General features: G+C 43.5%; 1 long non-coding RNA gene across 3 annotated transcripts; it reads right to left on the bottom strand.

The window, feature by feature from the left end:
* Positions 1–4,870: 4,870 nt before the first annotated feature.
* On the bottom strand, positions 4,871–13,287 carry LOC309493468. 3 transcript variants are annotated; one of them, XR_014203944.1, is made up of 7 exons: positions 13,195–13,287; positions 12,936–12,963; positions 12,556–12,617; positions 12,185–12,448; positions 11,997–12,116; positions 5,458–5,552; positions 4,871–4,923 (listed from the first exon to the last, which is right to left on the bottom strand). It is a non-coding gene; the product is annotated as an uncharacterized lncRNA (long non-coding RNA). The 3 variants fall into 3 exon arrangements; XR_014203945.1 differs by having other exon boundaries at positions 11,997–12,158; positions 12,362–12,448; XR_014203946.1 differs by lacking the exon at positions 12,185–12,448 and having other exon boundaries at positions 11,997–12,158.
* Positions 13,288–19,325: the final 6,038 nt, after the last annotated feature.

The raw sequence follows: 19,325 nt of genomic DNA, 5'->3' as shown, positions 1-19,325 counted from the left end.
CTCACGGTTTCTGTAAAAACGAAACCAACGTGCATTCGCTTCACTCAAGCGAACGATGCTTTCAGTGTGGTAAATGTGCCCGCTGTCCCGCGCCCACATCCACACATAGACATGACAGTTCCTACGGGAACCGCCCAGCCCTCCCCCTCGCGGTTGACCACCGCAGAGGAGTCGAGCGCGGGCAATCTGCCCGCTGTTATCAGCGCGCCCCATGCCTCAAATGTCACGAGCGCGACGCTTGTGTTACAGCACTCCGAAGCCTCCCCATCGCTGAGCGAGCGGAGCGCGCTTCGTATTCAACCCCTAGCTATTCATGCGGACGCATGGGCAAAGCTGCCCGGGGTTTTGAAGTGGGTGCTGAACATTATAAAAAGAGGCTATTCGCTACAGTTTCGCCGACGCCCTCGCCGCTATGTGGCGCGCGTTGAGACCACGGTAAAAACAGAAGTAGCACATTTACTTCGAGCCGAAGTGGCGAAACTATTGAGCAAAGGGGCCATAGAGCCTCTCCTCTCAAGTTCAGAGCGAAGGAGGGCTATACAGCAGATACTTCCTGGTACCGAAAAAAGACGGGGGTCTCAGACCCATACTAGATCTAAGGCAACTGAACAAAGTGCTTGTGAAGCGACAGTTCAGGATGCTCACGACCAGACAAATCCTTGTGCTGATTCGCCAAGGAGAGTGGTTTGTGTCAATAGATCTGAAAGACGCGTATTTTTCAAATACAGATAGCGTCACGTCACAGGCGATATTTGAGATTCGCCTTCGGGGGCCAGGCATATCAGTACACAGTCCTGCCGTTCGGTTTGTCCCTGGCACCCCGTACATTTACGAAGTGCATGGATGCGGCGCTCGCACCCCTCAGAATGAGAGGCATGCGAGTACTGAACTATTTGGACGATTGGCTGATTCTAGCGCAATCTCGCGCAGTGCTCATAGAACACACGACCATTTTACTCGATCACCTCGAGGATTTGGGTCTCAGTGTCAATTGGGCGAAGAGCTCTCTGTCACCCAGTCAGAATATATCTTTCCTGGGCACAGAATTGGACTCGCTGTCCATGATAGCGCGACTATCACCACAGCGCGCGGTAGACATTCAACGCACAGCGAACTCGTTTCGCTGCGGCGCGTCTGTCCCGCTCAAGAAATTTCAGAAGATGCTAGGTCTCATGGCCTCAGCATCATCAGTGCTCCAGCTGGGCCTGCTCCGCATGCGCCCGCTGCAGTTTTGGCTGAAAGCGCGAGTCCCACGCAGAGCGTGGGCATCCGGTTCGCTTCGCCTCAGGGTCAATCAGAAGTGCGTCACAACTCTGAAACCTTGGAGAGCGAACGACTGGTACCAATCAGGTGTAAGCCTGGGGACTTCCTCGAGGGTGAGAGTGGTGTCCACGGACGCGTCCACCTCGGGATGGGGAGCGCTGCTCGAGGGCAGACCGTTCTTCGGCCAGTGGTCGGAACGGGAAAAGCTCCTGCACATAAACTGCCTCGAAATGACCCACAGAGCGGAGCGGAAGTAGACCTGTTTGCGTCTCAAGAAAACGCTCACTGTCCGGAATTTTTCTCCAAGAGCAGGAACGCGCTGGCCCATGTGTGGCCCCGCCGCCCGCTCTATGCTTTTCCCCCCGTCTCTCTCCTGCCTCAGGTGATAGAACGGATCAGGGAAGAAGGATGCTCAGTATTGCTGGTGGCACCGTTCTGGAAAAACCAACCTTGGTTCCCAGTCGTGATGTAGTTAGCAAGTACTGCCCCGTGGCCAGTACCAGTGAGGAGAGACCTCCTCTCACAGGCCCACGGCTCGATCTGGCATCCTCACCCGGAACTATGGTCCCTTCATGTCTGGGCCATCAACGGGGACATGTTGGACTCCCTAAAGGAGTATTAAACACGATCACGCAGGCTAGAGCTCCGTCTACGAGACGGCTCTACTCCTCGAAATGGTCAGTGTTTTCGGGCTGGTGCACAGCCCGTGGTGTGTCACCCACAGACTGTGGTGTGACGGAGGTGTTTTCCTTCCTACAAGAGCTGTTGGATGAGGGCAGGGCCCCCTCCACGCTCAAAGTTTATGTGGCGGCTATAGCAGCGTTCTCAGGAACAACGCTTGGTCAGTCAATAGGAAGGAACGATTTAGTCATCCGCTTCCTTAGAGGGGCTAAGAGACTGAATCCTCCCAGACCTCCCTCAGTCCCCGTATGGGACCTTTCTACGGTTCTGGAAGCCATGAAAGGTGTGCCATTTGAGCCTTTACAGTCAATTGATTTGAAACACCTGTCTTTCAAGACGGTGTTTTTGCTGGCTCTCGCTTCAGTGAAGCGCATAGGGGATCTACACGCGCTCTCTGTGAGTGCGGCGTGCATGGAGTTTGGGCCTAATGACTCAAAAGTTATACTCAAACCTAAGCACGGTTATGTTCCAAAATCCCTCAACACACCGTTTAGGGCGCAGGTTATCTCCCTGTCAGCCCTACCGGTCCCTGATGAGGAAAGAGACGCGAGCCTCCTTTGCCCAGTCAGGGCATTACGAGCTTATGTGTCTCGCTCGTCTGTTTTCAGACAGACGGAGCAGCTCTTTGTTTCATTTAGCGGGCGTTCTAAGGGACTAGCCGCGTCGAAACAGAGCCTATCCAGATGGATAGTTGATGCTATAGCGCTGGCATACGCCTCCAAGGGCATGCAGTGCCCGTTGGGTGTCAGAGCGCACTCCACGAGAGGCATGGCCTCTTCGTGGGCCTGGTCAAGTGGGATTGCCTTGCAAGATATTTGTATGGCGGCAGGCTGGGCCTCCCCGTCTACATTTATAAGGTTTTATAACCTAGAGGTTCCCGCCCTGCAGGCCAGGCTGCTGTCGGTCTAAGTTTACCAGTATTATCTGACCTGATGCTATCAGCTCAGAATGCTGCGTCTACTGAGCACAGCTCAATGTTCGACAGTAAAAAGTAGCAGCACGAGATGTGCCTGGGCAGACTGTGTAAGACCCACATTCCCCCATCAGTTCAGGCCGTACCCCGCCCTGTCTGTATGAAATTCGCGTCTCAGCGACGCTGCCATATGTGGAAGAGTGCGGCTTCGCCCCTCCCTCTTCCCGGACTCCCTGTGAGTTCCCTGAGTGATTGTGCACTATATGTACCCCGGGCTTTCGCCCTTGGGTCTTTGGTGTCAGATCTCAGCATGCACGGCGTTTTGCATTGGGTCCCCTAGCGTAAGATATCTTACGCAGTACGAGAGACCTCTCGTAAGAGAACGTACTCGGTTACTAACGTAACCTCGGTTCTCTCTAGAAGAGGGAACGAGTACTGCGTATCTTGCCGTGCATGCACACGCTCTGGTTGCTTCGATGATGAAAAACCAGATAATAGCTGCCTGCGAGCGGTATTTATAGGCCTAGACCACGCCCATTTCGGTGGGACGTGACGCAGCGGGCGCGAAGTGCCCTGATTGGGTCTGGCGTCACGCCAGGCCTCGCTCGATAGGCTGCTGCAGTTGCCGCAGAGCAGCCAATAGGCGCGCGAGCTGCCTCGCCTATGTCTGCATGCTGCCGCAACGCGTTTTGCATTATTACAAAATTAAGGATAATTTTTGGCTTCAATATCTCGCGGAAAAAGGATTTTCCCCTAGCGTAAGATATCTTACGCAGTACTCGTTCCCTCTTCTAGAGAGAACCGAGGTTACGTTAGTAACCGAGTACGTTTTAAATTTTATCAATAGATTAAATTGGAATAGCCTAATAAGATACTATAGGGCTGTTGTTACCCTAGGAAGGGCTGATCAAATTAAATCATTTACACTGAAAATGTACAACTGCATTAAATAATGTTATGAATATGAGATCGTTTAAAATATTTTTGAATATACAAATAAGAAACGTTGGAAAGAATGATACTTTTAAACATGAAAGTAAACCGCCAGTAGGAGGCGTCAGGCGACCGTCTTAATGAGCGAGTCATTGAGTCATTCATTCAAACGATTCGTTCAAACAACTGATTAATTCAAGAATGAGACATGTTTATGAATGGGACATTGAATCTTTGACTCAGCCAATTCGTTCAAAACGCTGAATCATTCAGTAATGAAACACGGTGAGATGCGTTACGGTTCTGCTGTGATCTTTGTTTGGAACTATTTTTGCTGCTGAAACAGAACAAAAACAGTCAATATTGTGTCTAAAATGTAAGTAACTTAATTTGAACTGTTTATTGAACTGTTGTATCAAAAGCAATGTCACATTTTCAGTCGTGATGGTACTCAAGAAAACAGCTAGCACTCCTCGTGTGAGGTTGCTAAACTGTATCATATGTTAAAAATATTAAAACACATTTTGAATTTTGGCACTGGCAGTAACGTTATGTTGTTAACTGAGTTTAAACTGAGTTTACATTTGTTTGGATTTCTCCTCGAGAGGCTGCGCGAGCCTCAACAGCGCAACCTTGTTACCGTCAGTAGCCTAATACATCCACCATCGATCGCAACTTACAATAAATATAAATACAATCAGAATCATTCTCTCATTTTAGTGATTCCCTAGTTATTTATAAATTTTTTGTTATTGACGTTTAATTAGGCTACTTGTCCGGTCGGGCAAGTAAAATTCTCTTTTACTTGTCCCCTCAAAAAATCCACTTGTCCCGGACAAGAGTTAATGTCGAGCCCGTCAGGTCCTGTTAGCACCGTATATATATTTTTTAATTATGCTAGATGAAGTTAAAATATGGAGACACAAATATTAAGCAAAAAAATGGAAACTCATATATTGAGGTGGTGATGAAAAATTTACTACCAAGTCAAATTGCGTTTGTTACCTTTTACTACCTTTCAAGGGCCTTAATTTTGGTAGATTATTTTTACTACTTTTACTACCGCGCGGACACCCTGTACTTGTCCTTTCTTTGTTTTTGATCCACGTTCAGGATTGATGTCAAGAAAGCGTCTAAAAGGCAGAAAAAAACAACAATTAAATATTATTAACTGAGTGTATATATTTTGACAAAGAGAGACAGCACAAAAGCTGTCTAAAACTGAACAACATAAAAAAATAAAAAAATGCAATGTTGGATGTTGTGATCAATAACTGATATTTTTTCTGCCCTGGTAAAATACATCAACTCAATGTGTCTGTTTACATGCGCACTGTCAACTAACTAAATTTTTGGAAGTGGGGTTGCCAGATTTTAAGTGACTACAACTTTTGTCTACTCATCACCCAGCTCATTAACAATATCATCCCCTCATCCGGTGCCATCAGAGTATCAGTGGAAAGGCAGTCTTTAGACTCTCCGTTTATATAGAGCACACACTGCCAGAATCCAGCCCAAACCTTTGTGACAGAAATAATTTAACTTAATTGCAAGCCTTGCAATGTTTATTGCATATATGACAAAATTTTTACAATTTTTACATTTGATTTACCAGACTAAAATGCATGTTTGCACCCAAAAAATTTTATTCTGTCATTATTACTCACCCTCAAGACTTTTGTTCATCTTCGGGACACAAATGAAGATATTTTTGATGAAATCTGATAGTTTTGTCCTTCCATTGATATCAATATCATTGCAACTATCAAAGCCCAGAAAAGTGGTAAAAACATAAGTAAATATATAGCTACAGTGGTTCAACCTAAATATTATGAAGCAGGGTTTCTGCACATTTTTTAAAGTCAAATTTAAGGCTTTTTAAGACCCGAAGAAATCAAAATTAATACCATGCATTAGGGGTGTGCAATATTGACAAAATATGTCTCGATCGATATTTTCAAAGTTTTCTTGATAATAATTAGATAACATTTTACTGATTGTGTTTCTGTGCTTGGTGCATGGCTTGTTTAGGCCTGTTGACAGCTGACTGACAAAGATATTCATATTTTTCATATTCTATGCAGTGGTCAGTTTACAGCAGTGACAGAAATTAAATTTTTTTATTAAGGGGTAATATTTGCCACCTTAAATTGATTTCAAGGGGCATTTTCATCTATATACATGTACGGACATTTGTAGATGTTTCAACAAGATATCTTTCACATCTACTGCAGTCAGATTCACCCGTGTTCACTCTGAAGGAATCACTCACATGACCTGTGCACTTGTATGACACATCAAGGATGTTAAGAGGCTAAAAGTAGGTTTAAAACTTGAAGTCAACAGGGTGCAAATTTTAAAAAGAGGATAACACGGTGTAGGCAACACCGATTTTTGTCGTTGTTCTCTGTTGACAGCACTCCAAATTTACAAAAAAATGAGCTCAATGTTAAAATTGACCGGAGTTCCCTTTCAAGGGAACTCCCGTTGCGTCGAAAACTGACGCTATGGGAACGCTTTGCGTGATGACGTCTTGAAGCACATGTAAAATCAGTCCAATGGTGTGGCGGAACGTCAGAGGCGGGTGACGTCACGTACCAGGAAGCTATAAAAGCCGGCCCGAAACAGAAAACGAAAGCTTTCTGAGTCTTCAGTTGCGCTCTGTGTTGAATCTGTCCTTGTTATTTGGTGTTGTCTGTCTATATTATATATATATATTCAGTATGGCGAGCAAGCAGCAGTTTAGAGTGTGTGTCCATCCCTGCCCGCGTTATTTAACGGGAGGTGATACTCACACTCTTTGTGTTGTTTGTTTGGGTGAGGAGCATGCCCAGTCAGCACTCGAGGGTGGTGACTGTGTGCATTGCGACGCGCTTCCATTGCGCACGCTCCGATCCCGCTTGGCTCGGTTCAATCCCGATCGCGTTCCCCAGGGCTCGGGTCCCGCCGCTGCCGAGGCACGGCGGCAATCACAGACCTGGGGTTCGCAAATGGATCTATCAGTGGATGTTGAGACGGGCTCTGCCTTATCTCAACATCCTTCTGATAGATCCAGTGCCTCTCATCAGGGTGTGGAAGCACGCGCTGCGGTTTCTTCCCCCCCGATGGAGGCACCAATACTGCAATTGTCCAGCTCTGAGGAGTTGGACGTTGTTAGTATTGAAGCTGAGTCTGAGGATTCGCCACCTCAGTCTCACGCTTTTGAGGAATTGCTCGATGTTGTCACGAGAGCAGTTCACAGATTATCTATTGAGTGGCCAGAGGATAGGCAGGACGTTCGTTCGAAAAGTAAGCTCGACGAACGCTTCCTGCCATCTCGTACACAGCCTCAGCGAAGAAGCCTTCCGTTTTTCCCCGATCTCCACACCGAGGTGTCGAAATCGTGGGGAAAACCGGTTTCATACAGAGTGTATGCACCACAAACATCCCACTATTCTTCCATTCACAAATATAAAGAATATGGTTATGGGGAGATGCCGAAGGTGGAGGAGACGCTTGCGAGCTATCTCTCTCAGGCAACAGCATCTTCCCTGAAAGCTCCTTCACTTCCCTCTAAGCCAGTAAAATTCACATCATCTCTGGTTCATAAATCGTATGCAGCCGCTGGTCAAGCTGCAGCGTGTCTGCATACGATGTCTATTATGCAAGCCTATCAGGCAGAATTATTGGGGGATTTAGAGGAGGGCGGGGGAATTGGTCCTGACACAGTGGCTGAACTACGCAGAGCCACAGATCTGTCTCTCAGGGCCACCAAGGAGACCGCTAAATCAATCGGGCGGTCTTATGGCAGCCCTGGTGGCCACTGAGAGGCATCTGTGGCTCAATTTGAGCGATATAAAAGAGAAAGAAAAGCACGTTCTCTTAGATGCTCCGGGTTTCCACTGTTGGTTTATTTGGTGATGCAGTAAACAGTGCGGTAGCTAAATCTCAGGAAGCTGCTAAACAGGCAGCTGCATTCCAAAAACTTCTCCCCCGCCGTTCTTTCATTGAGGCTGCTGAGCGGGAGCAGCCTCACTCCTCTAAAAAGAGCGCTGAACATCGTGCCACTCAAAAACAGAGTGTGTCCTCTCGTGCTCCCCCACAAAAATCTCGGGGACACGGAGGGCGCTCTCAAACCCAGCAGTCTTCGAGGGGTAAAACGGATCTGCGGACCGTTATTACCGCCAAGAAGGCTGCTGGGAAAAAGTCCTGATGTCTGAGGGCTCAGGACAAATGAGGGTAGTCCCCCCGAAGCAGAGCGGTTAACACCTCTTTTCACGGTGCCCGTCTCTCTTCGGTGCCCTCAGGGGACCGTTCTGCCAACCCTGCCACCTCTGGTGTTACAGGGCGCAGCGGTCTCCGGCGAGCACATATCTCAAGGTCCACCCGGAAACGTAGTGGCCTCGGGATGCCCGCCCCCTCTGAGGAGGGTGCTAGAGCAGTCTGTTTGGTCGTTCCCTGCCGGTGCGCCGTTACAGGGCGACGAACCGACTACTCAACAGCAGGAGAAAAATACGGTGCCGTCTCTCTTCGGTGCCCTCAGGGGACCGTTCTGCCAACCCTGCCGCCTCCGGTGTTACAGGGCGCAGCGGTCTCCGGCGAGCACATATCTCAAGGTCCACCCGGAAACGTAGTGGCCTCGGGATGCCCGCCCCCTCTGAGGAGGGTGCTGGAGCAGTCTGTTTGGTCGTTCCCTGCCGGTGCGCCGTTACAGGGCGACGAACCGACTACTCAACAGCAACAAAATCCAGAAACCAGTCTCGAGAGACTGGTACCTCTAGTAGAATCTTTGACAGCGTGGAAGCTACTGTCAAATGTTTCTCGTTGGGTCCTGCAGACCGTGGAAAAAGGGTATTAGATACAATTCTATTAACGCCCACCGCGGTTTATGGGGGTCCTGCCCACGTGGTGGGCCCCGAGCAGGTTCTGGTTATGGAACAGGAAGTAAACACTCTGTTAGAGAAAGGGGCCATAGAATATGTACCCCCCTCCAACAGGGAAACCGGGTTTTACAACCGGTACTTCATAGTTCCAAAAAAGGACGGGGGATTGCGTCCCATTTTAGATCTTCGAGTTCTGTACGAGTACATGCAGCTCAAGTTCAAAATGTTAACCTTGAGACAAATCGTGCCACAGATCAGGTCCGAGGACTGGTTTGTCACGATAGACCTCAAGGACGCATATTTCCATCCGTCCGTGTCATTGGAAGTTCCTGAGGTTTGCTTTCGGGGGCAAAGCATACCAATATCGAGTTCTTCCATTCGGCCTGGCTTTATCACCCCGCACTTTCACCAAATGCGTGGATGCAGCTCTGGCGCCTCTGCGCCTCCGGGGTATTCGCATCACGAACTACATCGACGATTGGTTGATTTTAGCTCAGTCGCATTAGATGGCGGTTCAACATCGAGATGTTGTTCTCGCCCATATGAAAGAGTTGGGGTTACGGCTGAACGCCAAGAAGAGTGTGCTTTCTCCATTTTAGAGGACCACTTTTTTAGGCGTGGTTTGGGATTCAGTGTCGATGCAGGCGCGCCTGTCATCGCCACGCTTCGATTCCATCCTGGCAGCTGTGAGAAGTGTAAAGCTAGGCCAGCTACTCACTGTCAAACAGTTCCAGAGACTGTTGGGTCTCATGGCAGCAGCTTCCAACGGGATACCTTTTGGACTGCTGCACATGAGGCCCCTGCAGTGGTGGCTCAGGACCAGAGGGTTTTTCCCCGAGGGGCAACCCATTTCGCACAATCAAGGTCACGCGGTGATGCCTACGTGCCTTGGTTATGTGGAAGAAACCTTGGTTCCTGTCCCAGGGCCCAGTGCTGGGAGCTCCTTGTCGTCGCAAACTGCTAACGACGGATGCTTCCCTCACGGGTTGGGGAGCGATCCTGAGGGTCGCTCATCTCAAGGTCTGTGGGAAGACCATCATCGTTCCTGGCATTCTATAGCCTAGAGATGTTAGCTGTCTTCCGGGCTCTGAGGAGCTTTATCACAGGTCTCAGGGGACACCATGTGTAGTACATACGGACAACACGTCGGTAGTCGCCTATATCAAGGGGGTTTGCGCTGGCATGCCATATCCTCTTGTGGTCCCAGGGGAAGTTGCTGTCACTCAAGGCAGCCTACATCCCCGGGGTCCAGAATATAGGAGCAGACACTCTGTCGAGACAGGGGCCGAGGCCCGGGGAATGGTGGCTCCACCCCCGAGGTGGTGGAGCTGATATGGAAATTATAAGTGGATCTGTTTGCGTCTCGAGAGACGTCTCACTGTCCACTTTGGTTCTCCTTCACGCATCCAGCTCCTCTGGGACTGGATGCTATGGTACAGACGTGGCCGAGGCTACGTCTGTACGCCTTTCCCCCAGTTGCTCTGCTCCCGGGAGTTCTGGAAAGAGTTCGCAGGGACCTGGTCCATCTACTTCTTATAGCCCCGCGCTGGCCGGGCAGAGTATGGTTTCCCGATATTGTGTCCCTCCTCGACGGGCATCCTCTGGAGATACCCGTCAGGAGGGACCTTCTGTCCCAGGCAGAGGGCTCGATATTTCACCCTCGGCCAGAACTGTGGAACCTGTGGGCTTGGCCTCTGAGGGGGCCCAGCTCATAGAGTCAGGTCTCTCAACCGAGGTTGTTGAGACCATTCTACAGTCCAGAGCTCCCTCCACGAGGAAACTTTATGCCCTGAAGTGGAGAGTATTCACTTCTTGGTGTAGTGACCGTCGGTTGGACCCAGTCCACTGCCCAATTGGTACAGTGCTGGAGTTCCTGCAGGAACGGTTCACTGCAGGTCTGACCCCGTCCACTTTAAAGGTCTATGTGGCGGCCATAGGTGCTTACCACAGTCCTTTGGGTGGAATGTCTGTGGGGAAAGACCCCTTGGTATCTCGTTTCCTTCGTGGCACTTGGAGGTCCTCCTCCCTTTCGAAATCGGACCAGGAGGCGAATAATTTGCTTTGCCCTGTTCGGGCGTTAGACGCGTATGTCCACAGAGCTGCCCTGTGGCGTAAAAGTGACGTTTGCTCCCCTAACAAGGGAGGTCCAGTGTCTAAGCAAAGGATGAGCAAGTGGGTGGTTGAGACTATCTCACTGGCTTATGAGGCGGCTGGACAGCCTTCTCCTTTGGCTGTCCGGTCGCTCTCTACTAGGAGTATGGCGGCCTCTAAGGCCCTTATATCAGGAGTATCGTTACAGGACGTCTGTGATGCGGCAGGCTGGTCCTCACCGCACACCTTCGTCAGGTTCTACTCTCTGGATTTAGACTCTACTCTAGGGTCTCATGTTTTGTCTTCTTAGTGCTGCTCACATGATTACACACAGGACAGACATTTGTAGCTATGGAGGCGTTGGTATAGACGTTCCCATAGCGTCAGTTTTCGACGCAACGGGAGTTCCCTTGAAAGGGAACGCCTCGGTTACGACTGTAACCTCGGTTCCCTGAAGAGGGAATGAGCGTTGCGTCGCCTTGCCATATCTCCTTCATGCCTGTCAGCGCGACTTCAGACTTTACGAAGCTTTCGTTTTCTGTTTCGGGCCGGCTTTTATAGCTTCCTGGTACGTGACGTCACCCGCCTCTGACGTTCCGCCACACCATTGGACTGATTTTACATGTGCTTCAAGACGTCATCACGCAAAGCGTTCCCATAGCGTCAGTTTTCGACGCAACGCTCGTTCCCTCTTCAGGGAACCGAGGTTACAGTCGTAACCGAGGCGTTCTCCTTTAAGGTTTCACTAGTTACATGGATTATTTAAACAATGTTTTTACAAGCTTTCTGGGCCTTAAAAGTTGCAAAGACGTTGCTGTCTATGGGTGGTTCAGAATCCTCTCAGATTTCATCAAAAATATCTTAATTTGTGTTCTGAAGATGAACGAAGGTCTTACAGGTTTGGAACGACATGAGGGTGAGTAATTACTGAAAGAATTTTCACTAATCCTTCAACTGAAAACAACTTGCACTGACATATCTTAAAATATATGACTGCCACTGTTTTATCTCAAGATGCACACCAGTAATGTTTTTTTGTTTTTTTTATGATACATTATTATAAAAGCTGCTTAAATACCCTAATTTTATTAAGGCCTAGACCTGGCTTAAGCTAAGCCCTGTATGGAAACCAGGGCCATATTGTTCATACCAGTAGTCAACATAATAAATACTGTCAAGTCAAGGTTAGTGACACAATTCAGTCTAATTATATATATATATATATATGAATGGCAAATATGCCAATGACTAACCTCTGAACAAACTCAAGGTGCTGCCTCTTCCTGGTACTGCAAGCTGAAGTTATAGGAGGAGGCAAACAGCGCTGCCAGGCCAGTGATGAAGAGGCTGTGATCCTTCACACACACCTTGACCTTCCAAACTTAATGTCCAGCACTGGTTGCTTAGAGATTGACCTGTAATGGAATAAAAAAAAAATAACAAAAAGAATAAATAAATAATATTAATAATTAAAATAACTACTGTGGGTTCCACTGTGATTCAATGTAGTTGTCTATTCATAGTTCTATGAATTAAATTTTTCAACTAAAAATTAAAATTGGTTAGAATGCTAAAATGCACTGGCATATAATTTTGTTTGTTTTAAGCATAAACTCACTTAATTTTGACTTATTCTTTCAGAAAACAAGACAATTTTTACGTGTCTATTAAATGCTTCTTCATGTAAGAATTGTAGATATCTGGACTGGAAACAAAATAAAACACTAATTAAGAAAAACATATTTTGCAGTGGGGTGAGTAAATGATGGCTTTTCATTTTAGGTTTCATCTACCCCTTTAATGTTTACATACCAGGAAATAAGTCGTGGACTTTCTGGCAAATGTAGATTGCTGGACATCAGCGATGCAAATTCCTGAAACAATTTTTAAAAAGGACAGCACAACCTTGATCAACAGAACCAAAACATAAAACATATTACAAATTAATGAGATTTGCTGAATAATCTCTACTTATCTGCTAGAAGGATAACACTGTCTAACTTCTTTGAATTAGGGAGTAGTTGTAGGACCATGGGATGGCAATCAGGAATAGGCCTACTACATTTGAAAACAGCATTAGGAACATGGATTGTCATGTGCTAGCAAATTCTAAAGCACGATCACAGAACTGACAGAATTTTTTTTTTTTTACCACATAGACTATAACTGTAACACTACTTAAAAGCACTTACATTAACAATGGCCATCAGATTACAAAGCCTAAAACGAAAAAAATATATATCAAATGCACGTCATGCAAATAGCATGGTAAAGGTTGCCTATTATATGAAATGTCGAAGTTAACGTTACTTGGTAAACAGGTGGAACAGAGTCAGTTAATTGCTTGCGCGGCCACGGTAGTAAACCAAGTAAATTCAAACCAAATACGTGAAAACAATGTAGAAATGCGAACGCAAAAAAAAAAAAAAAAAAAACTTATATATGGCTTACCGTATCACTCAGTTGAACAATTCTCCATCTTCTCAAACTCTAAATCCCACTTATCGTCACGCGCAGGTTAGATTATTCAATGACAAATTCTTCCAGGTAGCTGCTACCGTTAACGTCGTCCATTTTCTGCTGCGTCACAGGCAACTAATGTTTGAAACACGAACCGAACCGAACCTCAAAAAAGCTTTAAAATTGCTCACAGATTCGCAGACATTGTTTATCTTGATAACAGGAATAATTATTTGTTCAGTTGAATCCCGCTGACAAAACGAGTTTGCCTGTTGTAGCTGCCTAACGTTACTGTCTGCTGCTGCTCGCATGACGCGTCACATTTGAACTGAATTGAGCGCGGAAGAAATCAATCCCACAATGCAATGCCTTTTCAGTCAGTATGATGGTAACGAATTTATCAGGACGAAAACAGAAATGTGCTGTATATTTACAGCTGTTCTGTAAAAAATACAGCTTAATACTGTATTATGGAAATACAGTACAATTCTGTAAGAAATTCGTTGTAAATTTACAGTAAAGGGTTACAGTGTATGTTTACATACATTTATTAAATATGTTGAAAACAAATATGTATGTCACATATTTATAATTAATGTTGTCCATATATGCGAGAAACCAATACTATACTGTAATATATGCAGACATATGGTATCATATATGAACTCAAATATTTTCTTCACATGTTGGGCACATAAATGTTCATATATGTTGCAGGCATATATTGTGTTCTCAGATAAGTCAAATATATGTATAGATATATGTTGCAGTCATATATTGTGTTCTCAGATAAGTCAAATATATGTATAGATATATGTTGCAGTCATATATTGTGTTCTCAGATAAGTCAAATATATGTAGAGATATATGTTGCAGTCATATATTGTGTTCTCAGATAAGTCAAATATATGTATAGATATATGTTGCAGTCATATATTGTGTTCTCAGATAAGTCAAATATATGTATAGATATATGTTGCAGTCATATATTGTGTTCTCAGATAAGTCAAATATATGTATAGATATATGTTGCAGGCATATATTGTGTTCTCAGATAAGTCAAATATATGTATAGATATATGTTGCAGGCATATATTGTGTTCTCAGATAAGTCAAATATATGTATAGATATATGTCATGCTATTTAAAATATAAGTACATATATGGCCATATATTACATTTTTGTATGGGTAATTTCAGAATTTTGTATTTAAAGCAAAATAACGTACAAATAAACTTCAGTAAAGTTATGAAGAATAATTTCCACAGTTAATTTAATTAAGAAAAAAGAAAGAAAGAAAGAAAGAAAGAAAGAAAGAAAGAAAGAAAGAAAGAAAGAAAGAAAGAAAGAAAGAAAGAAAGAAAGAAAGAAAGAAAAACTATTTTTACAACACACTGAACTGCAAGTGACAAATTGTTACATCAAAGACACATTGTGCGCACACAGACTTCACTGTTCAAGACCTCCATAGTCTAAAAAGCAATCCCGGGTTGTCATCAGAGGAGTAAAACCCCAAAAGCACTCCACGTTGTCCATTTCCCTGGTAGCCAGCCCCACAGTCCTTGTAAAGCTGGCTGCATAGGGGGCTGCACCTAGAGAAGGTGTACGGCAGTGTTAATTTCGTTGACGAATAATTTTCGTCATTATTTTCGTCAACGACATTTTTTCACAGACGAAAACGACACGATCAGGGCCGGCCCGCGGCATAGGCGGTATAGGCAAATGCTAGGGGCGCCACTCATCCATAGGGGCGCCAGAATGAGTGAACGAGTGATTTATTTTATTATTATTTTTTACATTTTTTTTTTTATATATATATATAATACTATTTTAAAACCATTAATTCGAAATACTACCAAAAAAAAAAAAAAAAAAAAAAGTCCGGCTCACCAATCGTCCCCCGCCCATCGAGTGCTTGAAGTGCGTCAGAAACAGAGCGCGCGCGCGATCAGTTGTTGGTAATTTGTTGTGTAGCGTGCGCGACTCCGCATCCAATGTAGACAGCACTGCTTTTGTTAACACACAGCTCGTAGAAACGGGCCTGGCAGCTCGCGCCAGTTCTAGACGCGGTGAAAGTTTCCTGATTGTGACGGAAGGCCGAATTTACATGACACATTATAAATGAGCATAGTCTGCGATAGATACAGTGCCAAAAAGAAGAGAAGAGGATAAAAGGGGATAAAGACAGAGGTAAAGTGATGTAGTGAATGAACAATTTATGGCATAGGAGTAAGATACTATAATTTCATGGCAGTTATTTTTACCTTAAACTTAATGTTAGCAGTTGTTCTGAGTTCTCCAGAGTCCCCAGACTGTGTGGTTTTGTAACAATCATGTCAGTTTTAAGACGCATTTTTTATTATCACTTTTTTATTAATGTTTTACTCTACAGTTGTGCAGTTGTGGTTTTCAATTTATTACACTTTAAATTATCATTTATTTCTGTGATGCAAAGCTGAATTTTCAGCATCATTACTCCAGTCTTCAGTGTCAGATCCTTTAGAAATCATTCTAATATTCTGATTTATTATGAGTGTTGGAAACAGTTCTGCTGCCTAATATATTTGATGAATAAAAGGTTAAAAAGAACTGCATTTATTTAAAATAAAATAAAAATATTTTCTAATTATATAAATCATCTTTACGATCACTTTTTATCAATTTAACACATCCTTGCTGAATAAAAGTATTGATTTATTTCAACAACAACAACAACAACAAAAAAATGACCCCAAATTACTGACCAGTAGTGTATATTGTTGTTACAAACGATTTCTATTTTTAAAACATTTAAAAAAACTATTTTACTATTTATTTATCAAAGTATCCTAAAAAAGTATCACAGGTTATGAAAAAATATTAAGCAGCAGAACTGTTTCCAACTTTGATAATAAATCAGAATATTAGAATGATTTCTAAAGGATCATGTGATAGACCGGATGTCACATGTGACACTGAAGACTGGAGTAATGATGCTGAAAATTCAGCTTTGCATCACAGAAATAAATGATAATTTAAAGTATATTAAATTGAAAACCAATTATTTTAAATTGTAATAATATATCACAATATAAAAAAAAATTCTGTATTTTTGATCAAATAAATGCAGGCTTGATGAGCAGAAGAAATTTCTTTCAAAAACATTAAAAATAGTAATGTTTCCAAACTTTTGGCCTGTACATTTTATGGCATAGTAATGATATTTATTTACAGGTTTATTCAAAATAGCAAAGTTCACATTAAATCTTTATTGTAAATCGTGCTATAAAAGATAATGGGGACTTGACTTGAATGCTATGTAATGCTCTTGGTATTTGTGTTTAGGCTGTAATGTGTGTGTGTGTGTGTGTGTGTGTGTGTGTGTGTGTGTGTGTGTGTGTGTGTGTGTGTGTGTGTGTGTGTGTGTGTGTTTGTATATAGGCCTATATATATATATGCTAAATCATGAACACAATGACGGGGTGAAATGGGCTGTGATGCATGGGGCGCCAGGTAAAATCTTGCCTAGGGCAGCAAATTGGTCAGGGCCGGCCCTGGACACGATAACTAAATAAAAACTAGTTTTGAATGACAAAAAACTATGACGAAAATGTTAGATAGTGACGATTTGGGAAGCGATCCAGTCTGATGTCCTGCATTTGTGGTAGATGCGCACAATTGTACTGTAACGTGATCTACCCAGCGGCTCACGAGTTGGCATGCCCTGCATGTCTCATAAAACGTAAAAAAATGTAAACGTCTGGGAGAATGAGTAGAGCAGACATGAAGATCTGAATAAGAGTGACGACGCAAAAAAAAAGAGCTATATTCGGTACGGTTTTCTGTGCGCACACACCCGACCCGAAGCGTGCAGCCATTCACAGTAGAGATGCGCGGATGGGCTATTATTTCATCCGCAACCGCATCACAAAACTCATCATCCGTCCGCCATCCATCCGCACCAACGTTTTTGACCAATTTTCAAAACCGCACCCGCCCGCCATCCGCTGATTGGTGTATACATATATTTTTCATTGGATTGGTTCAACCGCCCCCCACCCGCCCGAATTTAATTAAAATATTATTTTTCGTCACGTCATCCGCCCGATCCGCGGTTTATCCGCGGAGTCCGCGGCTGTAACCGCAAACCGAGCATCTCTAATTCACAGACACCTAGCCTATACAGCGCGCGAGTACAGAATTTAGCTTTCTTTCGTGTCTGAATGGACAAATACACACAAATATTATGTCTAAATGTCCGTTTTGGAGAGTATTCACGTAAATTATGTCGGTTATGTCTTAAACAGTTGTGAGTGTATCTATGTGCATCAGTGGCAGTGCATTGGATCCGCATGTCATTGGACATGATCCGATGTCTTAAAGTGACAGTGGGTAATAAACCTAATGCGGTCTGTGTCCTTAATATTGATCAAGCAACAAAAGAAAAAGAGAAAAGCATTCACTGCTCGTTAATAGCTTTAATAAGGATTAATTATATTTAATTCATACAAATAAATATGTCTGCTTGAAAGAATAGAGAATGATGTATGCAAGCAAGTAGTTATAAAGAATTCATATATCATTCATTGAAAAAAAGACTGTCTTCTACTTTAGGAAAAGTGGTTTTATTTAATTTTAAGATATTTTTTAAGTTACAGTAGTTAAATCTGTATCTGTATTGCACGTTCAAACTTTAAAATCATTCATATTAGCAGGTTAATATATGTTTTCTCCGGGAGTATATGGGTTTGGAAATTGTTGAGAAATTCTAAATAAATGCATTTAAATTGAAACCCATTATATTTTAGTCGACTAAATCTACTGTAGATTTAGTCGACTAAAATCTTATTGCATTTCGTCGACTAAAACTACACTGTAAAAACTAAAGGAGCCTCAAATATCCTGTCGGATACTCAAGGAACTTCAAAATGTAATTTAAGTGCCTCAAAGCTCTTTCTCCTATAGTAGGGTTACTGGAGGAGCATTGACATTCTTTGAGGTTCTTGCTGGAACTTATGGGATCCTTTAAGCACTTTGTATTTAGTTCAGAGGTTCTGGAGTCACCTTTTCATTACCATGAGACCTCGAAGTGCTTTGGGGGAAAATAGAGGAACTTGAATGCGATAAAAGGGTTATTGGAAGATCTTTTAACATTTAAGTGGTTCCTGGAAGATCTCTTATGTTAAAGCCAGCATCTGGAGGAACCCAATGGTTCTGTGAGGCCAGAATGAGAATATTATTATCCTATTATTATTATTATAGGCTACTTAAGTTTGATTCAGTATAGCCTACATACCCAGGTGAAAAAAGAAGTACTATTAAAAATGTACTTGAGTGTGTTTTTAGTAGGCCTACAATACAAATATACTTTAATGCATTTTTAATATATTTAACAGTAGCCTACGTCTTTTTCACCTGGGTAGCTTACATTTATTTAGTATCTATAGGCCTATTTTGTTGATTAATTTAAACCTTAAACAACAACACTAAATTATAATAATATTAATAAGAAGAATTCATTCATTATTATTGAATAAATAATAGTAATAAAATAATAATTTTTACCTACTACTTCATAAATTATTATTTGAAGAAGAACTAGGAGGAGAAAAGTTTTATTCTGTCACGAAACTGCTGCTATACGCTGATTTCACGCAGCCGCCATTTTGAAATCGAAAGTGAGGCTCCGGTGGGAAGAACCCCGGAAGTAAAGATAAACAACAATGCCTTGGATTACCAACCTGAAGCTGCTGCCGCGATTTACACTATTGGATGTTAATATTCAATATAGGATATGTATATAGTTCATTCCTGCTTCTTTTTTTACATTCTGAATTATATATAAAAAAATTATTTTATTTAAAAATGAATTTCACTGTATATAGTCTAAAGTATGAAAGAAATGTATGTACATTTTTAGAATTGACACAACATCATTAAACACAACAATACGCCATCGCATTCACGACTCACCTGTGATTAAAGGCGACACTTCCGGTTTTCTTCCCACCGGAGCCTCGCTTTCGATTTCAAAATAACGGCTGCGTGAAATCAGCGTATTCCTCTGCTGTCGTCGCTTCCATAGAGATGTATGGTCGCTTCAGTGATCCTCGCGCTGCTCGCGCGCAACAAAGCTCATCTG

Source organism: Leuciscus leuciscus, assembly GCF_965113295.1.
Source record: "Leuciscus leuciscus genome assembly, chromosome: 2".
Lineage (NCBI taxonomy): Eukaryota > Metazoa > Chordata > Actinopteri > Cypriniformes > Leuciscidae > Leuciscus > Leuciscus leuciscus.
This window is presented reverse-complemented; position numbering and strand designations above follow the sequence as displayed.